The 26,911-nt window shown below is 43.3% G+C and overlaps 1 pseudogene; it reads right to left on the reverse strand.

The window, feature by feature from the left end:
• Positions 1 to 26,911, reverse strand: part of LOC124038463 — a 961,073-nt pseudogene that overhangs the window by 283,739 nt on the left and 650,423 nt on the right.

Consider the following 26,911-nt stretch of genomic DNA (forward strand, 5'->3'; position numbering starts at 1 on the left):
GAGCTGTTGGCCGGGGTTGGGGTAGCCAGGGGGAAGGCATGGCCAGCCGTGGAGAGATGCTTTTTGACATTTCCAATTATCATGGATTTATCGTTGGTGACTGTGTCGCCTAGCCTCAGTGCAGTGGGCAGCTGGGAGGAGGTGCTCGTGTTCTCCATGGACTTTACAGTGTCCCAAAACTTTTTTAAGTTAGAGCTACAGGATGCAAATTTCTGTTTGAAAAGTTGGCCTTTGCTTTCCTGACTGACTGTGTGTATTGGTTCCTGGCTTCCCTGAACAGTTGCATATCGCGGGGACTATTCGATGCTATTGCAGTCTGCCACAGGATGTTTTTGTGCTGGTCAAGGGCAGTTCTACATTTTTTGATAGGGGCATGCTTATTTAAGATGAGGCGGGTGGCAGGAAGCTTAGCCCCAGTGATGTACTGGGCCGTACGCACTACCCTCTGCATCGCCAGGCAGTGATGCAACCGGTCAGGATGCTCTCTGATTATTAATGTGATGTGACCCTCAAAGTGGGTGAAAATGGCTTTTTAGGATGTTTTTTTTCTTTCTTTCTAAACTTATCTCTCTTTTGTATTATTTGGCATTTTCTCGTGAAAAATATTTTAAAATATATTATTATATATTATATATATATATAATACAATATATTATATTTGTCTCTATTTCTTCTACTTTAATTTATTTTATATTCCATTGCCCACCTTGTTTCTAATGTCATCATCCTGTAGGTCTGTGTGCTGACCTCAGAAAGCACACCCTCAAATACTAAGAAGCTGCCCATGCAGCCCTGGAACCCTGAAACCCCTCCCTGATGTAAGGGAGAGCGTGAAACAGACCGTGGGTATTCTCCCCCATACTTTCTATTGGCCAATACAGAGTGAGTGTTTAGAGTGGCAGTTGCACATGGTTGTGTTAGATAGAGCCTAGGAGAGAGAGAGAGAGAGAGAGAGAGAGAGAGAGAGAGAGAGAGAGAGAGAGAGAGAGAGAGAGAGAGAGAGAGAGAGAGAGAGAGAGAGACTAGGAGAGACTAGGAGAGACTAGAGAGAGAGAGAGAGCCTAGGAGAGAGAGCAAGAGAGAGCCTAGGAGAAGAGATAGCCTAGGAGAGAGAGAGAGAGAGAGAGAGAGAGAGAGAGAGAGAGAGAGAGAGAGAGAGAGAGAGAGAGAGAGAGAGAGAGAGAGAGAGAGAGAGAGACTAGGAGAGAGAGAGCCTAGGAGAGAGAGCGAGAGAGAGCCTAGGAGAAGAGATAGCCTAGGAGAGAGAGAGAGAGAGAGACTATGAGAGAGAGATAGCCTAGGAGAGAGAGAGACTAGGAGAGAGAGCCAAAAGCCAACCCTCTGTCCTAGAGAGTCTCTTCCCAGTCTAACACTGTGCCAGCCTCCTTCTCTCAGCCTCTCTCAGCTCAGGCCCAGCTCCACATGAAGGCTGGCCAGTCTTTCAAATCCTCTCAGCTCTTCTAGACCAACCAGCTCTCAGGCTGTGTCCCAAATGGTACCATATTCCTTATATAGTTCACCACTTTTGACCAGAGTCATATGGATAAAAAGTAGTGCCTCAGTCTGTCAACCATCATCACCCTCTACCAATTATATTCTCAGAGTAATGCAGCCTCTCAGCCTATTAGCTCACCTGAGCACACTAGCCAAAATGCAGAGTGAGTGGTTGGATTCATTCACTTTATGTGTTGCATATGTGTGTTTGTTACTTGATGTATGTGTGTGCGCATGTATGCACGTGTGCCTGTGTGTGTGTGTCATCCAGCCAGCCAGCCAGCCTGTGTTGTGTCTTAATTACAGGTTTGCTAGTGTTGGCCAGCTGCAAGTGAAGACATCTGGGAGGCTATATAGGCAGAGTCTTCCTCCATCAGGCTTCCCTGATAATAATACTGCCACTGACGTTTTTAAATGAGGGATAGAGAGACAGAAAAGGGGGGAGAGAGATTGAGAGAGAAAGAAGAAGAGAAAGAAAGAGAGAGGTGAGGGAGAGAGGGGGGATAGAGGTGAGAGTAGGGTAGGGAAGGGTGATGGTTCTATGTGGAACTAGTGATGGGAAATCAAGGCTTCCTCAAGGGGTCTTTGGGAAGGGTGATGGTTCTATGTGGAACTAGTGATGGGAAATCAAGGCTTCCTCAAGGGGTCTTTGGGAAGGGTGATGGTTCTATGTGGAACTAGTGATGGGAAATCAAGGCTTCCTCAAGGGTCTTTGGGAAGGGTGATGGTGGGACACAATCATGAAGTGGAACAACATTTATTGGATATTTCAAACTTTTTTAACAAATCAAAAACTGAAAGATTTGAAAAAGTTTGAAATATCCAATATATGTCGTTCCACTTCATGATTCTGTCCCACTTGTTGTTGATTCTTCACAAAAAAATACAGTTTTATATCTTTATGTTTGAAGCCTGAAATGTGGCAAAAGGTCACAAAGTTCTTGGGGGCCGAATACTTTCGCAAGGCACTGTATATACACTGCTCCAAAAAATAAAGGGAACACTAAAATAACACACCCTAGATCTGAATGAATGAAATATTCTTATTAAAAACTTTTTTCTTTACATAGTTGAATGTGCTGACAACAAAATCACACAAAAATTGTCAATGGAAATCAAATTTATCAACCCATGGAGGTCTGGATTTGGAGTCACACTCAAAATTAAAAAGTGGAAAACCACACTACAGGCTGATCCAACTTTGATGTAATGTCCTTAAAACAAGTCAAAATTAGCCTCAATAGTGTGTGTGGCCTCCACGTGCCTATATGACCTCCCTACAACGCCTGGGCATGCTGAGGGATCTCCTCCCAGACCCGGACTAAAGCATCCGCCAACTCCTGGACAGTCTGTGGTGCAACGTGGTATTGGTGGATGGAGCGAGACATGATGTCCCAGATGTGCTCAATTGGATTCAGGTCTGGGGAACGGGCGGGCCAGTCCATAGCATCAATGCCTTCCTCTTGCAGGAACTGCTGACACACCCCAGCCACATGAGGTCTATCATTGTCTTGCATTAGGAGGAACCCAGGGCCAACCACACCAGCATATGGTCTCACAAGGGATCTGAGGATCTCATCTCGGTACCTAATGGCAGTCAGGCTACCTCTTGCGAGCACATGGAGGGCTGTGCGGCCCCCCAAAGAAATGCCAACCCACACCATGACTGACCCACCGCCAAACCGGTCATGCTGGAGGATGTTGCAGGCAGCAGAACGTTCTCCACGGCGTCTCCAGACTGTCACGTCTGTCACATGTGCCTGTGGATGTGGGGCCCTCATACTACCCTCATGGAGTTTCTGACCGTTTGAGCAGACACATGCACATCCGTGGCCTGCTGGAGGTCATTTTGCAGGGCCCTGGCAGTGCTCCTCCTGCTCCTCCTTGCACAAAGGTGGAGGTAGCGATCCTGCTGCTGGGTTGTTGCCCTCCTACGGCCTCCTCCACGTCTCCTAATGTACTGGCCTGTCTCCTGGTAGCGCCTCCATGTTCTGGACACTACGCTGACAGACACAGCAAACCTTCTTGCCACAGCTCGCATTGATGTGCAATCCTGGATGAGCTGCACTACCTGAGCCACTTGTGTGGGTTGTAGACTCCATCTCATGCTACCACTAGAGTGAAAGCACCGCAAACATTCAAAAGTGACCAAAACATCAGCCAGGAAGCATAGGAACTGAGAAGTGGTCTGTGGTTATCACCTGCAGAACCACTCCTTTATTGGGGGTGTCTTGCTAATTGCCTATAATTTCCACCTGTTGTCTATTCCATTTGCACAACAGCATGTGACATATATTGTCAATCAGTGTTGGTTTCTAAGTGGACAGTTTGATTTCACAGAAGTGTGATTGACTTAGAGTTACATTGTGTTGTTTAAGTGTTCTCTTTATTTTTTTGAGCAGTGTAAATATATATATATATAGTCAACTGTATGTAAATATATATATATATACACACAGTTGAAGTTGGAAGTTTACATACACTTAGGTTGGAGTCATTAAAACTCATTTTTCAACCACTTCACAAATTTCTTGTTAACAAACTATAGTTTTGGCAAGTCGGTTAGGACATCTACTTTGTGCATGACACAAGTAATTTTTTCAACAATTGTTTACAGACAGATTATTTCACTGTATCACAATTCCAGTGTGTCAGAAGTTCACATACACTAAGTTGACTGTTCCATTAAAATTATGTCATGACTTTAGAAGCTTCTGATAGGCTAATTTACATAATTTGAGTCAATTGGAGGTGTACATGTGGATGTATTTCAAGGCCTACCTTCAAACTCAGTGCCTCTTTGCTTGACATCATGGGAAAATCAAAAGAAATCAGCCAAGACCTCAGAAAAGAAATTGTAGACCTCCACAAGTCTGGTTCATCCTTGGGAGTAATTTCCAAACGTCTGATGGTACCCCGTTCATATATACAAACAATAGTACGCAAGTATAAACATCTTGGGACCACATAGCCATCATACCACTCAGGAATGAGATGCGTTCTGTCTCCTAGAGATGAGTGTACTTTGGTGTGAAAAGTGCAAATCAATCCCAGAACAACAGAAAAGGACCTTGTAAAGATGCTGGGGGAAACAGGTACAAAAGTATCCATATCCACAGTAAATCGAATCCTATATCGACATAACCTGAAAGGCCGCTCAGCAAGGAAGAAGCCACTGCTCCAAAACAACCATTAAAAAGCCAGACTACGGTTTGCAACTGCACATGGGGACAAAGATCATACATTTTGGAGAAATGTCCTCTGGTCTGATGAAACAAAAATAGAACTGTTTGGCCATAATGACCATCGTTATGTTTGGAGGAAAAAGGGGATGCTTGCAAGCCGAAGAACACTATCGCAACCGTGAAGCACAGGGGTGGCAGCATCATGTTGTGGGGGTGCTTGCTATAGGAGGGACTGGTGCACTTCACAAAGTAGATGGCATTATGAGGAAAAAATATGTGGATATATTGAAGCAACATCTCAAGACATCAGTCAGGAAGTTAAAACTTGGTTGCAAATGGGTCTTCTAAATGGACAATGACACCAAGCCTTCTTCCAAAGTTGTGGCAAAATGCCTTAAGGACAACAAAGTCACTGTATTGGAGTGGCCATCACAAATCCCTGACCTCAAACCTATAGAAAATATGTGGGCAGAACTGAAAAAATGTGTGTGAGCAAGGAGGCCTGACTCAGGAAATCTGACTCAGTTATTGTAATGGCGTCCTTCGTTTGTCAAAAGAAAGTCGGACCGAAATGCAGCGTGGTGGTTACTCATGTCTTTAATGAATGAATCGCGGTACATGAAATAACTGATACAAATACAAAACAACAAAACGTGAAACCTAATTACAGCCTATACGGTTCCCCATCAGAGACAACAAGAATCACTTGACTCTGATTGAGAACCGCCTCAGGCAGCCAAGCCTATACTAGACACACCCCTAATCAACCACAATCCCAATGCCTACAAAAACCCCAATACGACAATACAATAAACCCATGTCACACCCTGGCCTGACCATGTTATGCAGGTGAATGAGGACCCAAAAGCGACTTGGCGAAAACAGAGTTTTTAATCCAGTAAGATACACCCCGTCCCCGTTCTGTTATGCAGGTGAATGAGGACCCAAAAGCGACTTGGCGAAAACAGAGTTTTTAATCCAGTAAGATACTTAACAAAACAAAAGGCATAATACTACTCGTAAAGACGAGAACAGACTGGAGACTTGATCAAGAACTGCAGGTTGCCTCGGGAAGGCACTTGAACCTAGCAGACTCAGACACCTGCTCACCACGCAGCATCTGAGGGAAACACGACACGACAGGGCAAAACATAGACACAGCACGGTGAATATAGACAAGGATCCGACAGGGCAGGTACGGAAAACGAGAGAAATAGGGACTCTAATCAGGGAAAAGGATCGGGAACAGGTGTGGGAAGACTAAATGATTGATTAGGGGAATAGGAACAGCTGGGAGCAGGAACGGAACGATAGAGAGAAGAGAGAGCGAGAGAGTGAGAGGGAGGGGGGAGAGAGGGATAGAAAGAGGGAAAGAACCTAATAAGACCAGCAGAGGGAAACGAATAGAAGAGGAAGCACAGGGACAAGACATGATAATTAATGACAAAACATGACAGTACCCCCCACTCACCGAGCGCCTCCTGGCGCACTCGAGGAGGAACCCTGGCGGCAACGGAGGAAATCATCAATAAGCGAACGGTCCAGCACGTCCCGAGACGGAACCCAACTCCTCTCCTCAGGACCGTAACCCTCCCAATCCACTAAGTATTGGTGACCCCATCCCCGAGAACGCATGTCCATGATCTTACGTACCTTGTAAATAGGTGCGCTCTCGACAAGGACGGGAGGGGGGAGGGAAGACGAACGGGGGTGCGAAGAAAGGGCTTGACACAGGAGACATGGAAGACAGGATGGACGCGACGAAGATGTCGCGGAAGAAAGTCGCACAGCGACAGGATTGACGACCTGGGAGACACGGAACGGACCAATGAACCGCGGAGTCAACTTACGAGAAGCTGTCGTAAGAGGAAGGTTGCGAGTGGAAAGCCACACTCTCTGGCCGCAACAATACCTTGGACTCTTAATCCTGCGTTTATTGGCGGCTCTCACAGTCTGTGCCCTGTAACGGCAAAGTGCAGACCTCACCCTCCTCCAGGTGCGCTCACAACGTTGGACAAACGCTTGAGCGGAGGGAACGCTGGACTCGGCAAGCTGGGATGAGAACAGAGGAGGCTGGTAACCCAGACTACTCTGAAACGGAGATAACCCGGTAGCAGACGAAGGAAGCGAGTTGTGAGCGTATTCTGCCCAGGGGAGCTGTTCTGCCCAAGACGCAGGGTTTCTGAAAGAAAGGCTGCGTAGTATGCGACCAATCGTCTGATTGGCCCTCTCTGCTTGACCGTTAGACTGGGGATGAAACCCGGAAGAGAGACTGACGGACGCACCAATCAAACGACAGAACTCCCTCCAAAACTGTGACGTGAATTGCGGACCTCTGTCTGAAACGGCGTCTAACGGGAGGCCATGAATTCTGAACACATTCTCGATGATGATTTGTGCCGTCTCCTTAGCGGAAGGAAGTTTAGCGAGGGGAATGAAATGTGCCGCCTTAGAGAACCTATCGACAACCGTAAGAATCACAGTCTTCCCCGCAGACAAAGGCAGACCGGTAATGAAGTCTAGGGCGATGTGAGACCATGGTCGAGAAGGAATGGGAGCGGTCTGAGACGACCGGCAGGAGGAGAGTTACCCGACTTAGTCTGCGCGCAGTCCGAACAAGCAGCCACGAAACGGCGCGTGTCACGCTCCTGAGTCGGCCACCAAAAGCGCTGGCGAATAGACGCAAGAGTGCCTCGAACACCGGGATGACCAGCTAACTTGGCAGAGTGAGCCCACTGAAGAACAGCCAGACGAGTGGAAACAGGAACGAAAAGGAGGTTACTAGGACAAGCGCGCGGCGACGCAGTGTGCGTGAGTGCTTGCTTAACCTGTCTTTCAATTCCCCAGACTGTTAACCCGACAACACGCCCATAAGGAAGAATCCCCTCGGGATCAGTAGAAGCCACAGAAGAACTAAACAGACGGGATAAGGCATCAGGCTTGGTGTTTTTGCTACCCGGACGGTAAGAAATCACAAACTCGAAACGAGCAAAAAACAACGCCCAACGAGCTTGACGGGCATTAAGTCGTTTGGCAGAACGGATGTACTCAAGGTTCTTATGGTCTGTCCAAACGACAAAAGGAACGGTCGCCCCCTCCAACCACTGTCGCCATTCGCCTAGGGCTAAGCGGATGGCGAGCAGTTCACGGTTACCCACATCATAGTTGCGCTCAGATGGCGACAGGCGATGAGAAAAATAAGCGCAAGGATGAACCTTATCGTCAGACTGGAAGCGCTGGGAAAGAATGGCTCCCACGCCTACCTCTGAAGCATCAACCTCGACAATGAATTGTCTAGTGACGTCAGGAGTAACGAGGATAGGAGCGGACGTAAAACGTTCTCTTAGAAGATCAAAAGCTCCCTGGGCGGAACCGGACCACTTAAAACACGTCTTGACAGAAGTAAGAGCTGTGAGAGGGGCAGCAACTTGACCGAAATTACGAATGAAACGCCGATAGAAATTAGCGAAACCTAAAAAGCGCTGCAACTCGACACGTGACCTTGGAACGGGCCAATCACTGACAGCTTGGACCTTAGCGGAATCCATCTGAATGCCTTCAGCGGAAATAACGGAACCGAGAAAAGTAACGGAGGAGACATGAAAAGAGCACTTCTCAGCCTTTACGTAGAGACAATTCTCTAAAAGGCGCTGTAGAACACGTCGAACGTGCTGAACATGAATCTCGAGTGACGGTGAAAAATCAGGATATCGTCAAGATAGACAAAAACAAAGATGTTCAGCATGTCTCTCAGAACATCATTAACTAATGCCTGAAAAACAGCTGGCGCATTGGCGAGACCAAACGGCAGAACCCGGTACTCAAAATGCCCTAACGGAGTGTTAAACGCCGTTTTCCACTTGTCCCCCTCTCTGATGCGCACGAGATGGTAAGCGTTACGAAGGTCCAACTTAGTAAAGCACCTGGCTCCCTGCAGAATCTCGAAGGCTGATGACATAAGGGGAAGCGGATAACGATTCTTAACCGTTATGTCATTCAGCCCTCGATAATCCACGCAGGGGCGCAGAGTACCGTCCTTCTTCTTAACAAAAAGAACCCCGCCCCGGCCGGAGAGGAAGAAGGCACTATGGTACCGGCGTCAAGAGACACAGATAAATAATCCTCGAGAGCCTTACGTTCGGGAGCCGACAGAGAGTATAGTCTACCCCGAGGAGGAGTGGTCCCCGGAAGGAGATCAATACTACAATCATACGACCGGTGAGGAGGAAGGGAGTTGGCTCGGGACCGACTGAAGACCGTGCGCAGATCATGATATTCCTCCGGCACTCCTGTCAAATCGCCAGGTTCCTCCTGAGAAGTGGGGACAGAAGAAATGGGAGGGATGGCAGACATTAAGCACTTCACATGACAAGATACGTTCCAGGATAGGATAGAATTACAAGACCAATTAATAGAAGGATTATGACATACTAGCCAGGGATGACCCAAAACAACAGGTGTAAAAGGTGAACGAAAAATCAAAAAAGAAATAGTCTCACTGTGGTTACCAGATACTGTGAGAGTTAAAGGTAGTGTCTCAAATCTGATACTGGGAAGATGACTACCATCTAAGGCAAACATGGGCGTAGGCTTGTCTAACTGTCTGAAAGGAATGTTATGTTTCCGAACCCATGCTTCGTCCATGAAACAACCCTCAGCCCCAGAGTCAATCAAGGCACTGCATGTAGCACCCGAACCGGTCCAGCGTAGATGGACCGACATAGTAGTACAGGATCTAGATGAAGAGACCTGAGTAGTAGCGCTCACCAGTAGCCCTCCGCTTACTGATGAGCTCTGGCCTTTACTGGACATGAATTGACAAAATGTCCATCAAATCCGCAATAGAGGCACAGGCGGTTGGTGATCCTCCGTTCCCTCTCCTTGGTCGAGATGCGAATACCTCCCAGCTGCATGGGCTCAGTCTCTGAGCCAGAGGAGGGAGATGGTTGCGATGCGGAGCAGGGAAACACCGTTGACGCGAGCTCTCTTCCACGAGCTTGGTGACGAAGATCTACCCGTCGTTCTATGCGGATGGCGAGAGCAATCAAAGAGTCCACACTGGAAGGAACCTCCCGAGAGAGAATCTCATCTTTGACCACTGTGTGGAGTCCCTCCAGAAAACGAGCGAGCAGCGCCGGCTCGTTCCAGTCACTAGAGGCAGCAAGAGTACGAAACTCTATAGAGTAATCCGTTATGGATCGATCACCTTGGCATAGGGAAGCCAGGGCCCTAGAAGCCTCCCCACCAAAAACTGAACGGTCAAAAACCCGAATCATCTCCTCTTTAAAGTTCTGGTAATTGTTAGAACAATCAGCCCTTGCCTCCCAGATAGCTGTGCCCCACTCTCGGGCCCGGCCAGTAAGGAGTGAAATGACGTAAGCAACCCGAGCTCTCTCGCTAGAGTATGTGTTGGGTTGGAGAGAGAACACAATATCACACTGGGTGAGAAAGGAGCGGCACTCCGTGGGCTGCCCGGAGTAGCAAGGTGGGTTATTAACCCTAGGTTCCGGAGGCTCGGCAGGCCAGGAAGTAACAGGTGGCACGAGACGAAGACTCTGGAACTGTCCAGAGAGGTCGGAAACCTGAGCGGCCAGGTTCTCCACGGCATGGCGAGCAGCAGACAATTCCTGCTCGTGTCTGCCGAGCATGGCTCCTTGGATCTTGACGGCAGTGTTACGAGCCTCTGTAGTCGCTGGGTCCATTCCTTGGTCGGATCCTTCTGTTATGCAGGTGAATGAGGACCCAAAAGCGACTTGGCGAAAACAGAGTTTTTAATCCAGTAAGATACACCCCGTCCCCGTTCTGTTATGCAGGTGAATGAGGACCCAAAAGCGACTTGGCGAAAACAGAGTTTTTAATCCAGTAAGATACTTAACAAAACAAAAGGCATAATACTACTCGTAAAGACGAGAACAGACTGGAGACTTGATCAAGAACTGCAGGTTGCCTCGGGAAGGCACTTGAACCTAGCAGACTCAGACACCTGCTCACCACGCAGCATCTGAGGGAAACACGACACGACAGGGCAAAACATAGACACAGCACGGTGAATATAGACAAGGATCCGACAGGGCAGGTACGGAAAACGAGAGAAATAGGGACTCTAATCAGGGAAAAGGATCGGGAACAGGTGTGGGAAGACTAAATGATTGATTAGGGGAATAGGAACAGCTGGGAGCAGGAACGGAACGATAGAGAGAAGAGAGAGCGAGAGAGTGAGAGAGGGAGGGGGAGAGAGAGGGATAGAAAGAGGGAAAGAACCTAATAAGACCAGCAGAGGGAAACGAATAGAAGAGGAAGCACAGGGACAAGACATGATAATTAATGACAAAACATGACAGAACAAATAATTAAAGAAAACTCAAAATACTAAGACCAAGGCGTGACAGTTATACCAGCTCAGTCAGGAGGAATGGGCCAGAATTCACCCCAACTTGAGGAAGGCTACCCGAAACGTTTGACCCAAGTTAAACAATTTAAAGGCAAGGAAACCAAATACTAATTGAGTGTATGTAAATGTCTGACCTACTGGGAATGTGATGAAAGAAATAAAAGCTAAAAATAAATCATTCTCTCTACTATTATTCTGAAATTTCACATTCTTAAAATAAAGCGGTGATACTAACTGACCTAAGACAGGGAATTTTTACTAGGATTAAATGTCAGGAATTGTGAAAAAAATGGTTTAAATGTATTTGGCTAAGGTGTATGTAAACTTCCAACTTCAACTGTATATATATATATATATACAGTGCCTTGGGAAAGTATTCGGCCCCCTTGAACTTTGCGACCTTTGCCACATTTCAGGCTTCAAACATAAAGATATAAAACTGTATTTTTTGTGAAGAATCAACAACAAGTGGGACACAATCATGAAGTGGAACGACATTTATTGGATATTTCAAACTTTTTTAACAAATCAAAAACTGAAAAATTGGGCGTGCAAAATTATTCAGCCCCATTACTTTCAGTGCAGCAAACTCTCTCCAGAAGTTCAGTGAGGATCTCTGAATGATCCAATGTTGACCTAAATGACTAATGATGATAAATACAATCCAACTGTGTGTAATCAAGTCTCCGTATAAATGCACCTGCACTGTGATAGTCTCAGAGGTCAGTTAAAAGCGCAGAGAGCATCACGAAGAACAAGGAACACACCAGGCAGGTCTGAGATACTGTTGTGAAGAAGTTTAAAGCTGGATTTGGATACAAAAAGATTTCCCAAGCTTTAAACATCCCAAGGAGCACTGTGCAAGCGATAATATTGAAATGGAAGGAGTATCAGACCACTGCAAATCTACCAAGACCTGGCCGTCCCTCTAAACTTTCAGCTCATACAAGGAGAAGACTGATCAGAGATGCAGCCAAGAGGCCCATGATCACTCTGGATGAACTGCAGAGATCTACAGCTTAGGTGGGAGACTCTGTCCATAGGACAACAATCAGTCGTATATTGCACAAATCTGGCCTTTATGGAAGAGTGGCAAGAAGAAAGCCATTTCTTAAAGATATCCATAAAAAGTGTCGTTTAAAGTTTGCCACAAGCCACTTGTGGAAGAAGGTGCTCTGGTCAGATGAAACATTGAACTTTTTGGCAACAATGCAAAACGTTATGTTCGCCGTAAAAGCAACACAGCTCATCACCCTGAACATACCATCCCCACTGTCAAACATGGTGGTGGCAGCATCATGGTTTGGGCCTGCTTTTCTTCAGCAGGAACAGGGAAGATGGTTAAAATTGATGGGAAGATGGATGGAGCCAAATACAGGACCATTCTGGAAGAAAACCTGATGGAGTCTGCAAAAGACCTGAGACTGGGACGGAGATTTGTCTTCCAACAAGACAATGATCCAAAACATAAAGCAAAATCTACAATAGAATGGTTCAAAAATAAACATATCCAGGTATTAGAATGGCCAAGTCAAAGTCCAGACCTGAATTCATTCGAGAATCTGTGGAAAGAACTGAAAACTGCTGTTCACAAATGCTCTCCATCCAACCTCACTGAGCTCGAGCTGTTTTGCAAGGAGGAATGGGAAAAAAAATTCAGTCTCTCGATGTGCAAAACTGATAGAGACATACCCCAAGCGACTTACAGCTGTAATCGCAGCAAAAGGTGGCGCTACAAAGTATTAACTTAAGGGGGCTGAATCATTTTGCACGCCCAATTTTTCAGTTTTTGATTTGTTAAAAAAGTTTGAAATATCCAATAAATGTCGTTCCACTTCATGATTGTGTCCCAATTGTTTTTGATTCTTCACAAAAAATACAGTTTTATATCATTATGTTTGAAGCCTGAAATGTGGCAAAAGGAATGGTAATGTGTATATATATACACTACCATTCAGAAGTTTGTGGTCACTTAGAAAATCCTTGTTTTTGAAAGAAAAGAAAAAACAATTGTCCATTAAAATAACATCAAGTTGATCAGAAATACAGTGTTGACATTGTTAATGTTGTAAATTACTATTGTAGCTGGAAACGTCTGTTTTTTCATGAAATATCTACATAGGCGTACAGAGGCCCATTATCAGCAACCATCACTCCTGTTTTCTAATGGCACGTTGTGTTATCTAATCCAAGTTTTTCATTTTAAAAGGCTAATTGATCATTAGAAAACTCTTTTGCAATTATGTTAGCACAGCTGAAAACTGTTGTCCTGATTAAAGAAGCAATAAAACTGGCCTTCTTTAGACTAGTTGAGTATCTAGATCATCAGCATTTGTGGGTTCGATTACAGGCTCAAAATGTTCAGAAAGGAATATCTTTCTTCTGAAACTTGTCATTCTATTCTTGTTTTGAGAAATGAAGGCTATTCCATGCAAGAAATTGCCAAGAAATTGAAGATCTCGTACAACGCTGTGTACTACTCCCTTCACAGAACAGTGCAAACTGGCCAGAATAGAAAGAGGAGTGGGAGGCCCCGGTGCAAAACTGAGCAAGAGGACAAGTACATTAGGGTGTCTAGTTTGAGAAACATATGCCTCACAAGTCCTCAACTGGCAGCTTCATTAAATAGTACCTGCAAAACACCAGTCTCAACGTCAACTGTGGCGACTCCGGGATCCTGGCCTTCTAGGCAGAGTTGCAAAGAACACAGACACTGGACAGAGGAGCTCTGCCTAGAAGGCCAGCATCCAGCATTCACTGTTGACGTTGAGACTGGTGAGGAATCTACACCAGTAGAAATCCACTTTTCAAATGAAAGATGACAGCCAAAGCTTACCCATGACATTGCACAACTATTTAAGTAAATAAGTCATCGTTTTAGTCAAAGTATGATATATTTGGCCTTGAAGTTACAAACCTGAACTGCCCACTTTGTGCAAATTCGTGCCAATGACGTGTATTTTCCTATGAAATGATGCGCACATAGTTTATTTGCTTACGTTTCATTTCAGGCCTGGGTTTTATTTAAATGGTACCACCCACCAGCATGGTATTATTTATTAATTCGAAACACCTGCGGAGTTCATGAGTCGCGACTGAACTGAGCAACATAATAGATCATCTTTGGCTATAGCAAAGATGGTGGATAAATTAAGATAGTTACTCAGGCCGTATCCCATTGAAAATAAATAGTCAGTTCCGGTCTACTTAACAGGGTGGGTCTCCCATAGACACCAATGCAAAAGCATCTGGGTCTGGTCTACTTTGTTCATTGACTTACATTGATCCAGAAAAAAAACAGGAAAAAAAGAGTGGGGTGTCTAGCTTCCTCTTCCATCTCTGGCTACAGCTTTCACCGTAGCCTACACCTGAGCCATGGACTAATTTTATTATAATCCTTTGGATAATTTGTCAAGTTTCACCTCTTTCTGATCTAGTCTGTATAAAAAAGATCCATATATTGTTTTTGTTTTTTATACAAATGGTAAAATTATGTGTGATATGATTGCATTTTGTAACCCCGCTCCCCCTACAATAAAGGATTTGATTGGTGCAGCTTGAAATCACAAGTGTCTATCCTATAATGAAAAGGTGCCCGCAGTAGACAATGTCATACACTTGTTAATCTATTTTGAGCTGTTGTTACATCAAGTATTGGTGTTTAGTTTCGTGTCTGATGCCCTCAGGGTGTTGTGACATATAATTTGCGGTTTGCATCGTGAGCTAAGTCATTGTAGCACCTCCCCTACCTGTGAGAACCATGGCATAAGTCTACCAAATAGAACGGAGAAAAAACATGTCTAGAGTCCAAACCGTTCTAGTCAGTTACAGAGGTAGGATCCTTAGCTTAGTGACGATCTTTGAGGGCACTATGGTGTTGAATGCTGAGCTGTAGTTAATGAACAGCATTCTCACATAGGTGTTCCTTTTGTCCAGAGATTGCATCATCTACTTCCGGCGCCGACAGAGATGGCCGCCTCGCTTCGCGTTCCTAAAAGCATTTCGCTACACTCGCATTAACATCTGCTAACCATGTGTATGTGACAAATACAATTTGATTTGATTTGATCTGTGGATCTGTTGGGGAGGTATGCGAGTTGGAGTGGGTCTAGGGTTTCCGGCATGATGGTGTTGATGTGACCAGCCTTTTAATTTAAGCAGGTTATCTTTGGCACAGGGACTATGTGTGTCTGTTTGAAACATGTAGGTATTACAGACTCGGTCAGGGAGAGGTTGAAAATGTCAGTTAAGACACTTGCCGTTTTGTCCTCTTATGCTTTAAGTACACGTCCTAGTGACCAGTCTGGCCCAGTGGCTTTGTGAATGTTGACCTGTTTAAAGATCTTGTTCACATCGGCTATGGAGAACGTGATCACACAGTTGTCTGGAACAGCTGGTGCTCTCATGCATGCTACAGTGTTGCTTGCCTCAAAGCAAGCATAAAAGGCATTTAGTTTGTCTGGTAGGCTTGCGTCACTGGGTAGCTTGCGCCTGGGTTTTCCTTTGTAGTCCGTAATGGTTTTCAAGCCCTGCCACATCCGATGAGCGTCAGAGCCGGTGTAGTATCATTCAATCGTAGTCCTGTTTTGATGCCTTGCCTGTTTGATGGTTCGTCTAAGGGCATCAATCCATGTGGGAATCACCCACAATGTTCCCACCCCCCATTTTGTGAATATGTATTGGCATCCATCCTGTGTCATTCTTAAGAGGTGGAACCTAAACGATGATTTATCCCAAAGGACAGGAATTAAGTCGAAATAGGGGGTCTTTAATATCCTTCTACTTCTGTTTCATAAATCCTCTTGAGCTGAAAGACATCTTGAACTGTTTTGCTGTTTTACTGTTTTGCTGGGGATGTCTGTGTTGCAAAATAGTTGATTTGGAGAGCTGTTTTTCTAAGGACCTGACAAAATGGGTAATGATGCAGCCGACCGCCGTATGGCACCAAAGACCCATTTATTCGACAGAGAAGCATCTGAGTGTCCTAGAACAGTTTTTTAAAATTCTGAATTGTAAAACAATAAAATAAAATAAAACAATATAAGTCATGTAAACATATTGCCAGTAAATCTGGCACTGTAGTCTTAAATTCATTTATCCTACATATTAAAGATTCCGCAGCGTCATCCTAATCCAGTTCCTTTAAATGTCAAGCAACATGGACGCAGTGTTGCAGTGAAATCATCTCAAGCTAATTTGCTTTAACATTTTTTATTTATTTTACTAGGCAAGTCAGTTAAGAACAAATTCTTATTTTCAATGACGGCCTAGGAAAAGTGGGTTAACTGCCTGTCCAGGGGAAGAACGACAGATTTGTACCTTGTCAGCTCGGGGATTCAAACTTGCAACCTTTCGGTTACTAGTCCAACACTCTAACCACTATGCTACCCTGCCGCCCCATAACATAAAACAACTCAAACAACATAAAAATGTCATGCAACATCCAAATCCTGTCATACATCACATCATGGTTTCACAAATGATTAGTTTGTCCAACTGTTTGGTCATTTTAAATGTGTCAATATAGACAAAACATTGACTGCCAGACGATATTCATAAACCATAACTATCAATGATGTCAAGAATGATTATACATATTCTGTTTGACATGTCTTTTCATGTGTTGAAATGACAACTGAGACAGTTTTGAGCAGGGGTTGAATCCAGTACAGGGAACAGAACCAAAAAACAGGAAAGAACAAAACAGAATCAGAATCGAAAAAACATTATCAATACTGTTCCGGAAACAGAACCATTATTTTAAAAGCATGGAAGCAGTTCATAATGTTATTTTACGTTCCGGGCATTTTTTTCCAGTCTCACAAAAAACAACAAGGCGCCTATCCAAAGCCCCCACTCTGTCACTCAAAAACTGTCACTCTTTGCCATTGTGTGTGCACGCAACCTGCCCCTCCCTCTCCTCATCTTCAGCTTAGGCTATTGTAGCCTATTGACGTTACAAGCGTGATTCAGAAGATAGAGATCTTTTAATTAGAGAATAATGTATTAACTTTCTCAATGCTAGTTATGGTTATCACGTTTCACTTTGTATTTATTAACTACAAAAAGGTAAGAAGTGTTTTTAATTCCGGTGCCGCTTTGCACACACACACTAGTTAGGTAGCTACCTAGCGTTAAGCCAAAGTTCAAAGACGTTCTAAAGTTCCTCCATAGAAGCTGCTCCTTCGTAGGTATAATTATGTGGGCCTAATTCAGATAATGCATGTCATAACAAGATGCCAGGCCTCCTCCACCCTCTTTTGCTCTCTCCCCACCAGCAAAATGTCAGTCGTATCTCATGCCCTTGTCTGTCCATCGCGCATGAAAACAACTATAGCTTTAGCCTAGGCAGCACTATCTGCACTGATCTAGCACACTATCAGCTGCCTAAGCTACTATGGCTTGTCCGCTCCATAGCAAGCCGTTCTTTCTGCACTGATTGGTGAAGTAATTTAATGTCGAGCTAATGTTAAAAAAACATTGGATTTCAGAGGTTTAGAAACAAACAGAAAGGAGGAGGGTTTCAGAACTTGATTTTGCAGGTCGGAAATAAAGCATTTTATGAAACGAAACGATTTTGGTTCCAGACTCCTGGTTTTGAACGACCCTTCCCCCCTTTTGTTCCATGCTGGTTGAAGACTAGCTAACTGGTAACTAGCTAACCCCAGACACAGAGGAAAGGGGAAACCTATAAGTATCTTTGGCTAAGATGAAAAGGGAACACCTGTAATTATATTTGCTGCAGTCACCCTTAGACTAGCTACCTAGCTATGTAAACCAAATATTATTTTGACTGTCAGGAACCAGACAGGGTTTCACAGCAAAGGTAGTTGACAACAGCCACACACACAAATGAATACACACACCCCCCTACTCATTAGCTTGTAGTGCATTTGCCTCTGTCATCTGTTCTCTGTGTATAATAAAGTAAATAGAGCAGCCAGTGCAGGGCTGTTGCTCTCTCTCTCTCTCTCTCTCTCTCTCTCTCTCTCTCTCTCTCTCTCTCTCTCTCTCTCTCTCTCTCTCTCTCTCTCTCTCTCTCTCTGCACACCCCATATCCCCCCCCCTCTCTCTCTCTGTCTCTGCAGTAGAGTGGAGGAGAGGATTCTCCAGTCGTTTTCAATTACCTCAATTAACTTATTAATTACTTAGTCCTCTGAAAGAAGAGACTAGTCATTGGTTCCGAACAACTGCCTCTGATTAATCATTGACTATATTCCCTATTGTAGGACGAATGGTCAATCAAGGCAAGTCTACAGGGTTATTTTACAGGTAATATGTCCTCTTACACGTCTTCTTGTTGTATGAACAATCCATTTGCAGACGTGCAAACGCGCACATGCCCACACAAGAACACACACATACACACACAAACAAACAAACATGTTATAGTATGAATACTGCCCCAGCAGAGTTGGGCCCAGTGTCATATTCCTCCACTATACAAACACCTTGCAATATTAAAACATGAGCTATGCCAAGGACAGCTGTTCAGTTTGACATCTATTTCATTTCTACCCCGTCTCTCCAACCCTGGGCTTTGACAGCTGTAGCATGCACTGAATCATTTAACGTGTGTGTGTGTTGGCGCATGTGTGTGTGCCTGAGTCTGTCAGAGTGTATGTCAGTGTCTGTGTGTGTCTGTATGTGTTTGTGTGTGAGTGTGCGCCATCAAATGTCTCTATCAATAAAATATGGACCAAGCTCGTAACATTTTTGATGATATCAGCTGCTATATAAATATTCACAATTAAATATTCAGAACTCTGAGGAAATATATTGGATTGAATAAAAGTATAAAAGTCAAACCAACTTACATCGGAAAAAATCATGAGAGCAAATTAGCATATCACCAAACTAGCCTCAATCAAAACCCTCGAAGTAGACTCATAACTGTCTATAGCTGATATGAAAATGTGATGTAGCCTTTAAAGGATGGTGCAATCAATCGATATGTAATGTTTCTTATATTACTTCATAAACAATCATCATGTACATTATTATCAGCAACTTTCAGTTGAATTTAGTTTTCCCAATTTGAGATTTTTACACAATTCCTCTACTTCAATATTCAGCAAACAAATTCCTTTTATTTGGATTTACAGCATCACTATATCAAACAATTATATTAATACAACTTCAATAATTGCTATTACACACTGTACTATAGACCCCAATGTGCTGGCATTACTCTAACCTTTAGAGGAAACTTAAGGACAGGCACCACAGGCCGAATTTCTTTTTTAGCATCTGCCAATTTGCTGGTATTTTGGTCTATTAATATTAGTTTTTTATATCCAAAATGTTTAATTTGAACCACATTCATGGACATACATCAATCATTTTAAAGATCAACACATTGAATTACACATAGTTTCAAAGCCCATTTCATAGAGAATATTGCAAACTGGACTACATTTAGTAACATACTTTGAAGAGATGGTGATCGGGTCTGAATAGGCGTTTGTCGTTTTGTACTCTAAATCTAACTGCCATTTCCCGAAAGTCAGACTCTTCCCACACGCCAAAACAATTTTATCAGCTTCAGAAGCATCTGCATTTACCAAATTGCATGTGGTTATCCTTGAATATATTATCCAGACTTGCCCAGAGGAAATGCTAATATGTTGTAAATGTTTTATCCTGGATTTGAAAAAATGGGAAAAATGTGCCAAAAAATGTCTATAGTATTTTACAGATTGAAAGATGAGAAAAGTATTTATCCACAATTTGCTCTGGAGAAGCCCGGTCCTGGAGTGTCTTAACAAAATGAAACACAAATACACAAGTATGTGGACACACCTCAAATTAGTGTATTCGGCTATTTCAGCCACACACATTGCTGATAGGTGTATAAAATTGAGCACACAGCCATGCAATCTCCATAGAGATTAGCAGTAGAATTGCCTTACAGAAGAATGGCCTTACATTGGCATTGGAATGGCCTTACGGAAGAGCTCAGTGACTTTCAACATGGCACCGTCATAGGATGACACCTTTCAAACAAGTCAGTTTGTCAAATTTCTGCCCTCCTAGAGCTGTCCCGGTCAAATGTAAGTGCTGTTATTGTGAAGTGGAAACTTCTGAAGCAACAATGGCTCAGGCTCAAGTGGTAGGTCACACAACGGGACCACTGAGTGCTGAAGTGCGTAAAAATAATCTCTCCTAGGTTGTAACACTCATTACAGAGTTCCAAACTGCCCCTGGAAGAAACGTCAGCACAATAACTGTTCATCAGGAGCTTCATTAAATGGGTTTCCATGGCCGAGCAGCCACACACAAACCTAAGATCACCATGCGCAATGCCAATCGTCGGCTGGAGTGGTGTAAAGCTTGCCTCAATTGGACTCTGGAGCATTGGAAACTGGCAGTCCGACGGATAAATCTGGATTTGGCAGATGCCAGGAAAATGCTAACTGCCCCAATGCATAGTGAAAACTGTAAAGTTTGGTGGAGGAGGAATAATGGTCTGGATCTGTTTTTCATGGTTCGGGCTACCCCTTTCAGTTCCAGTGAAGGGAAATCTTAATGCCCCCATGCACAAAGCGAGGTCCATTCAGAGATGGTTTGTCAGGATCGGTTTGGAAGAACTTGACTGGCCTGCACAGAGCCCTGAGCTCAACCCCATTAATTACCTTTTCGATGATTTGGAACGCCGACTGCGAGACAGGCCTATCGCCCAACATCAGTTCCGACCTCACTAATGCTCTTGTGGCTGAATGGAAGCAAGTCCCCGCAGCAGTGTTCCAACATCTAGTGGAAAGCCTTCCCAGAAGAGTGGAGGCTGTTATAGCAGCAAAGGGTGACCCAACTCCATATTAATGTCCATGATTTTGGAATGAGATGTTCGACGTGCAGGTGTCCACATACTTTTGGTCATGTAGTGTATTTAGGCTGACTTCATCCAGTGTCCAGAAAAATTAATTTGCATGGTATAAAAATACACATTTAGTGAGGTATTGCCTCGTTTGCATATTTTAATAAAATATATGTTAGACAAATTACTAAAAAAAAGTATTGTATTCATTCGGGTCTACATTCAAATGGTAAAAGTGATTGTGATATGATTTTAAAAAATGGATCCCTATTAGGGTGTGGAATCCTGAGTATTCGGCTGAGTATTCTCGCATACTCCTTTAACTATAAGACCTTCGGTTTGAAAAAAGAGAAACGCGTCAATAATACTGTTTGTCCATCTTGAGACGCCGTAGCCAGTATACACTTCCCCAAAGTAGTCAGAATGAATCTAAGATCATTTAAGAAATCTGTCATTCATTTTGACATTTTTTGCAGAGGAGATCTTCTATCGATGAATGACAACAAATAATTCTTACTGTTGACCAATGAATGACGAAGGGGTGTAGAACTTCGGCTTGCCTTGAGAGAAAAATGTGTGTGCATGAACAGCCGAAAAAACTCTTGCCGAGGATTAAAACTTCACAAAATGTTATCATAATAAGGGAAGCATGACGACGCCTTTTCAGGTGCTGAAGCCTTTGCACCCAAGCCTGTAGCGGGCCCAAGAGGCATTTTTTTTACAACTATTATTGAAAAAATGTATCAAACACTAGAGAGCATAATTTAGCCACAGAGTGTCAATAGTAAAAAAATAACTGTGGATTAGGTTTTATCACAAGCACATACAATTAACTGCCAAAATAAAGGAAACACCAACAATACATATCTCATGAGGCCTTATTTTGAGGCCTAGCTTTACTCTAATGCAATGTCCTGAAACTCATGGTTTACAGGCTACATCAGGGCTGAAAATAAGGGTTGCAGAATTCCAGTAATTTCTGGTAAAAAAAAAAGGATTTCCGGGATTTCTGGAAAACGTATCAGAATTTTGCAACCCTAACTGCAAGTCACATTATGTTGGCTTGCAAAGTGATGTGTAATTATATTTGGAATTTAGCCAGAGTTAGGATTTCCAAAAGTTGGAACTTGTAGTCACCCGCAACCTGCATTCATAATTACTGCCAGGATTAGATCAGTGTGAGGACTTGACTTTGAGTTCACTTTACTAGAAGTATTTGAGCTAAAAATGCCTTGGGGTTTACAGTGTGTATGACATGTTCAAGACTGCAGTTTTTTTAAACATAGCAGTGGCACAGAACATTCATCCACCATGGAGCAGAGATCAATCACAGCACAGTAAGTGACGATAGACAGAGAGGAAGGGAGGACTCCCCAAAACTTACCAGTCTGGTGACGATGGGTATCCCGAAATGCCAGATATGTTCGTTGAGCAGGCCGCTGTACACCACGTTGCCAAAAAGAGCAATGGTTCCCTGCTGCTTACACAAGCCAGTTCCTGGTTTGGTTTCTATGGAGATAGAAATACATGATAGATAAATGTCTTGGTTCATATGCAGAAATACATCAAATGTGATGTCATACAATATATTATAGAAAATAATGTAAAAAGATGAGAGAGAGACAGTGAAAGACAGACAGACAGACAGACAGACAGACAGACAGACAGACAGACAGACAGACAGACAGACAGACAGACAGACAGACAGACAGACAGACAGACAGACAGACAGACAGACAGACAGACAGAAAGAAAGAAAGAAAGAAAGAAAGAAAGAAAGAAAGAAAGAAAGAAAGAAAGAAAGAAAGAAAAATGAAGAAATGGACTGAGTTAATAAACAGCGAACGTCCTGGACAGAGTTATTGGATAGGTCAGGGAGAGAGAAACACACAGGAAGAAAAAGATGGAGAGACAAACTATATTTTCACGCACACAGGGAACAAATGTCATGTTTGTCATTTATTATCATGTCTTGTCCCTGTGCTCCCCATTCTATTCGTTTCCCTCTGCTGGTCTTATTAGGTTCTTTCCCTCTTTCTATCCCTCTCTCTCCTCCCTCCCTCTCACTCTCTGCTCTCTCTTCTCTCTATCGTTGTTCCTGCTCCCAGCTGTTCCTATTCCCCTAATCATCATTTAGTCTTCCCACACCTGTTCCCGATCCTTTCCCCTGATTAGAGTCCCTATTTCTTCCTTTGTGTTCCGTTCCTGTCCTGTCGGTTCCTTGTTTAGAATTCACCGTGCTGTGATTGTGTATCGCCCTGTCCTGTCGTGTTTTTGCCTTCATCAGATGCTGCGTGTGAGCAGGTGTCTCTGTCAGCTACGGCCTGCGCCTACCCGAAGCGACCTGCAGTCTGTGGCCGCTTCTCCTGTTATTCCCCTCTACAGACTAGAGGATTTCTGTTATTCCCTGTTTGGACATTTCCTGTTAAGGATTCAGGATTTGTCGTTTTCTGTTTGGACTTGAATAAACTCTGTTTCTGTTAAGTCGCTTTTGGGTCCTCTTTCACCTGCATGACAACAAAAGCAAGCATAAACACAGGCACACACACATGCACATCATTGCCCAAAAACAAAAAGTGTATTGTTTATAAACCAGTGTCAGCTTCAAAGTAAAATGGAAGAGGACTTTACTGTTGGCTCATTGCATAAGAGAGGGATCCAGAGGATTTGTGTTTGTATAGCAGAAAAATGCTGGGTTGTTTGGTAAACTTAAAAATAGCCAGGTTGGGGTGTTGATTCTTGGAAATTGAGCTATGAACCACTGGGTCAGAACAGAAGATTGGAGACATGGGTTAGTAGGGGAGTGGCTTTCAGATAATTATTTTTGGCCACCTGTGTCATTCCAGGTTATCTGTTCAGTTGTTTTGTCAACATATTTTAAGGTTGAGCACAGACTCTTTTGTAGCTTTAACAAAGCTTAAATAATGATATTAATTTGATATTAAAGTCTGTATTGTGGTTAACTATACATTTTCTATATACAAACTTACAATGAACAGGAATGTTTACTCTCATGGGTGGCCAAAAATATCTATCTGAAAGCTTCACCCCCAACCCAAAGATGGGTTAATTTAGCCATTTATTGGGTTTTTATTCACTTTTTCATGCCCGAGTTCTAAATTTCTCTAACAGTACCCCCAGTGTGAGTTTTCTCATGCACATGATGTCAGAATTGGCTCACTATTCTAAAATGTGATTGTTATGCAACAGGAAAGTTAAACCTTGCTGCCCTCAAACCAAGACACGCTGCCTGCTAATTGTCTAGAGGCTATTTTTCAAATTGACATGATTTTCTAAGAAAAGTTTGAAATGAGGTGTCCTCAGCTTCCTCATTAATTCACATAGAAGTTGCCCATTTCACTGCAGCGGACGATGTAAGTTTGAGACATGATATGCTAATGTAAGGCTCGATGAGCTGGACAAACTTCTCTCTTCGAAGAGAGCCCAAACACTCTCCCAGTGTTTCTTCAGGTTAAGTATGCAGACATTTGTACATCTCCAGTCAGAACAGAACCTCCCCAAACTTTTCTCCCCTGACACATTTTCCAGCTGGCTCCGGCATTGCCTTCATTGTTGTTTGCCTTACTAATAATTACTATATTATTATACCTAATTGTGCTTATGTAGTTTCATGTTTCTATTAATTCTGCAAAACAATGCAAATGCTAATGGAATCAAATAAGTATTAGCTTGTGTTGTATCCTTTGAAGCTGTCCTGGCATTATCATGACCATTGCACTGGCCTGTGTATTAATTTGGCCTGATTAGCTTAGCTCTGCCCTGCCCCATGTGGAGTTCTTGTGGAGCCCTTCAGTTACTGTGCTACTTCATTGTAGTATCGTTTTAATGCTATATCCTGGTATATGATTTTATTTGATAATAATCCCGCTTTATTCTGTATTCTAAGAAACCACATACACACACACAAAGTATTGAACATACTATAACTTGCCAACATGGAACTAGATGTCTTTCTTTGACGAAGATTGAGGACAGCTTTTGTATTCTAGCAAGGAGGGAGAGGGAGTAGGGAGGATGAGGGAGTGGGGAGGTGTGTGAGATATTGTCAATATAATTGCATAATGGAACTGTATACCTCCAATAAAATAAAAAATTTCTTCAGTAATCATTTCACTTGTTGCTTATAGCCTACTGCCGTGTGCGCATTGCTGCAATTATACATAAAATGGCTTAAACCCTGAGTTGTCCTTATGTTAGATCCTGATCTGGCTATGACATATGGCTGTGGGCTACACTAGTTTATATAGTAGACAAGATTCGCTGAGAATTCCATGGCATTATTTGATAGTATTTTATAGTATGAAGAATACAATTGAACAAAGCTGAAAACATTAGAATGGCAAATTTCTCCAAACCATTTGAGGGAGTGCACATGTGCGGCTATTCTATGTTCAGCTGTTAACAAAGAAACAGGTACTCCTATGTGCTTAATTTAGTTAGTTATGTTACTCCAGTTGTGGTCCCAATTAATGGGCTAAAGGTTTTGATTTTTAATACATTCTAAGGCTGATTGATGTGACTCTAATGATGATTTGAAAAAAGATGCATGAATGGCGTGAGCTCTGCTTTGTTTTTTTAATGCAGGCTGTACACACTTCATCAGTCTCTCATTCACAATTTGACAAACTCATTCACAATTTTAAAGCCCCCTATAAAAATACATGCCTTTTGCTGCCAGTGGCTGAACTCCTTTCTCCCTGTGTGCAGCATGCTCCAAAGCACATCTCACTCACATGGCCCTCTGTCACCTGATCTGGTCTTTCTCACAGGCTACAAGTGAAGATAGACACATTGGGGATGCAACTGCATGCGTACTAATTCAATTCCGAGGTGCATATTGAACATATTGGAATAACACATTTTCTTTGTCAGCCAACAAAAATACAGCACAAGTACTATTCTATGTCAATCTACTGTCCCCCATAGTACAAAAACTATTGACCTATTCTATTCTGTGTGAGAAATAAATATTCCAAACATGTTCTGGGACAGTTGTGGGATGCGATAGATCCCAAATTAATACAACCACTAGCATCCCAAAAACTATTTTAGACAACGAGTCTGACGCAACAGATCAGAACATTTAGCTTAAATTGTTGATAAACTATAACTATTTCTTCACATTATATTCAAATCAAATTGTATTAGTCACATGCGCCGAATACAACAGGTGTAGGTAGACCTTACAGTAAAATGCTTACTTACGAGCTCCTGACCAACAATTAATTAAAAAAAATAAGAATAAGAAATAAAAATAACGAGTAATTAAACAGCAGCAGTAAAATAACAATAGTGAGACTATATACAGGGGGCACCAGTTAGTTGAGGTAATATGTACATGTAGGTAGAGTTAGTAAAGTGACTATGCATAGATGATAACAACAGAGAGTAGCAGTGGTGTAAAAGAAGGGGGCAAAGCAAATAGTCTGGGTAGTCATTTGATTAGGTGTTCGGGAGTTTTATGGCTTGGGGGTAAGAGCTGTTTAGTAGCCTCTTGGACCTAGAATTGGTGGTCTGGTACGACTTGCCGTGTGGTAGCAGAGAGACCAGTCTATGACTAGGGTGGCTAGGGTCTTTGACAATTTTTAGGGCCTTCCTCTGACACCGCTTGGTATAGAGGTCCTGGATGTCAGGAAACTTGGCCCCAGTGATGTACTGGGCCATTCGCACTACCCTCCTGTAGTGCCTTGTGATCGGAGGCCAAGCAGTTGCCATACCAAGCAGTGATGCAACCAGGCAGGATGCTCTCGATGGTGCAGCTGTATAACCTTTTGAGGATCTGAGGACCCATGCCAAATCTTTTCAGTATCCTGAGGGGGAATAGGTTTTGTCGTTCCCTCTTCACGACTGTCTTGGTGTGTTTGGACCATGTGAATTTGCTGGTGATGTGGACACCTAGGAACTTGAAGCTCTCACCCTGCTCCACTACAGCCCCGTCGATGGGAACGTATTCCACAATCATCTCCTTTGTTTTGATCACATTGAGGGAGAGGTTGTTGTCCT

This window comes from Oncorhynchus gorbuscha, linkage group LG06 (genome assembly GCF_021184085.1).
Source record: "Oncorhynchus gorbuscha isolate QuinsamMale2020 ecotype Even-year linkage group LG06, OgorEven_v1.0, whole genome shotgun sequence".
Lineage (NCBI taxonomy): Eukaryota > Metazoa > Chordata > Actinopteri > Salmoniformes > Salmonidae > Oncorhynchus > Oncorhynchus gorbuscha.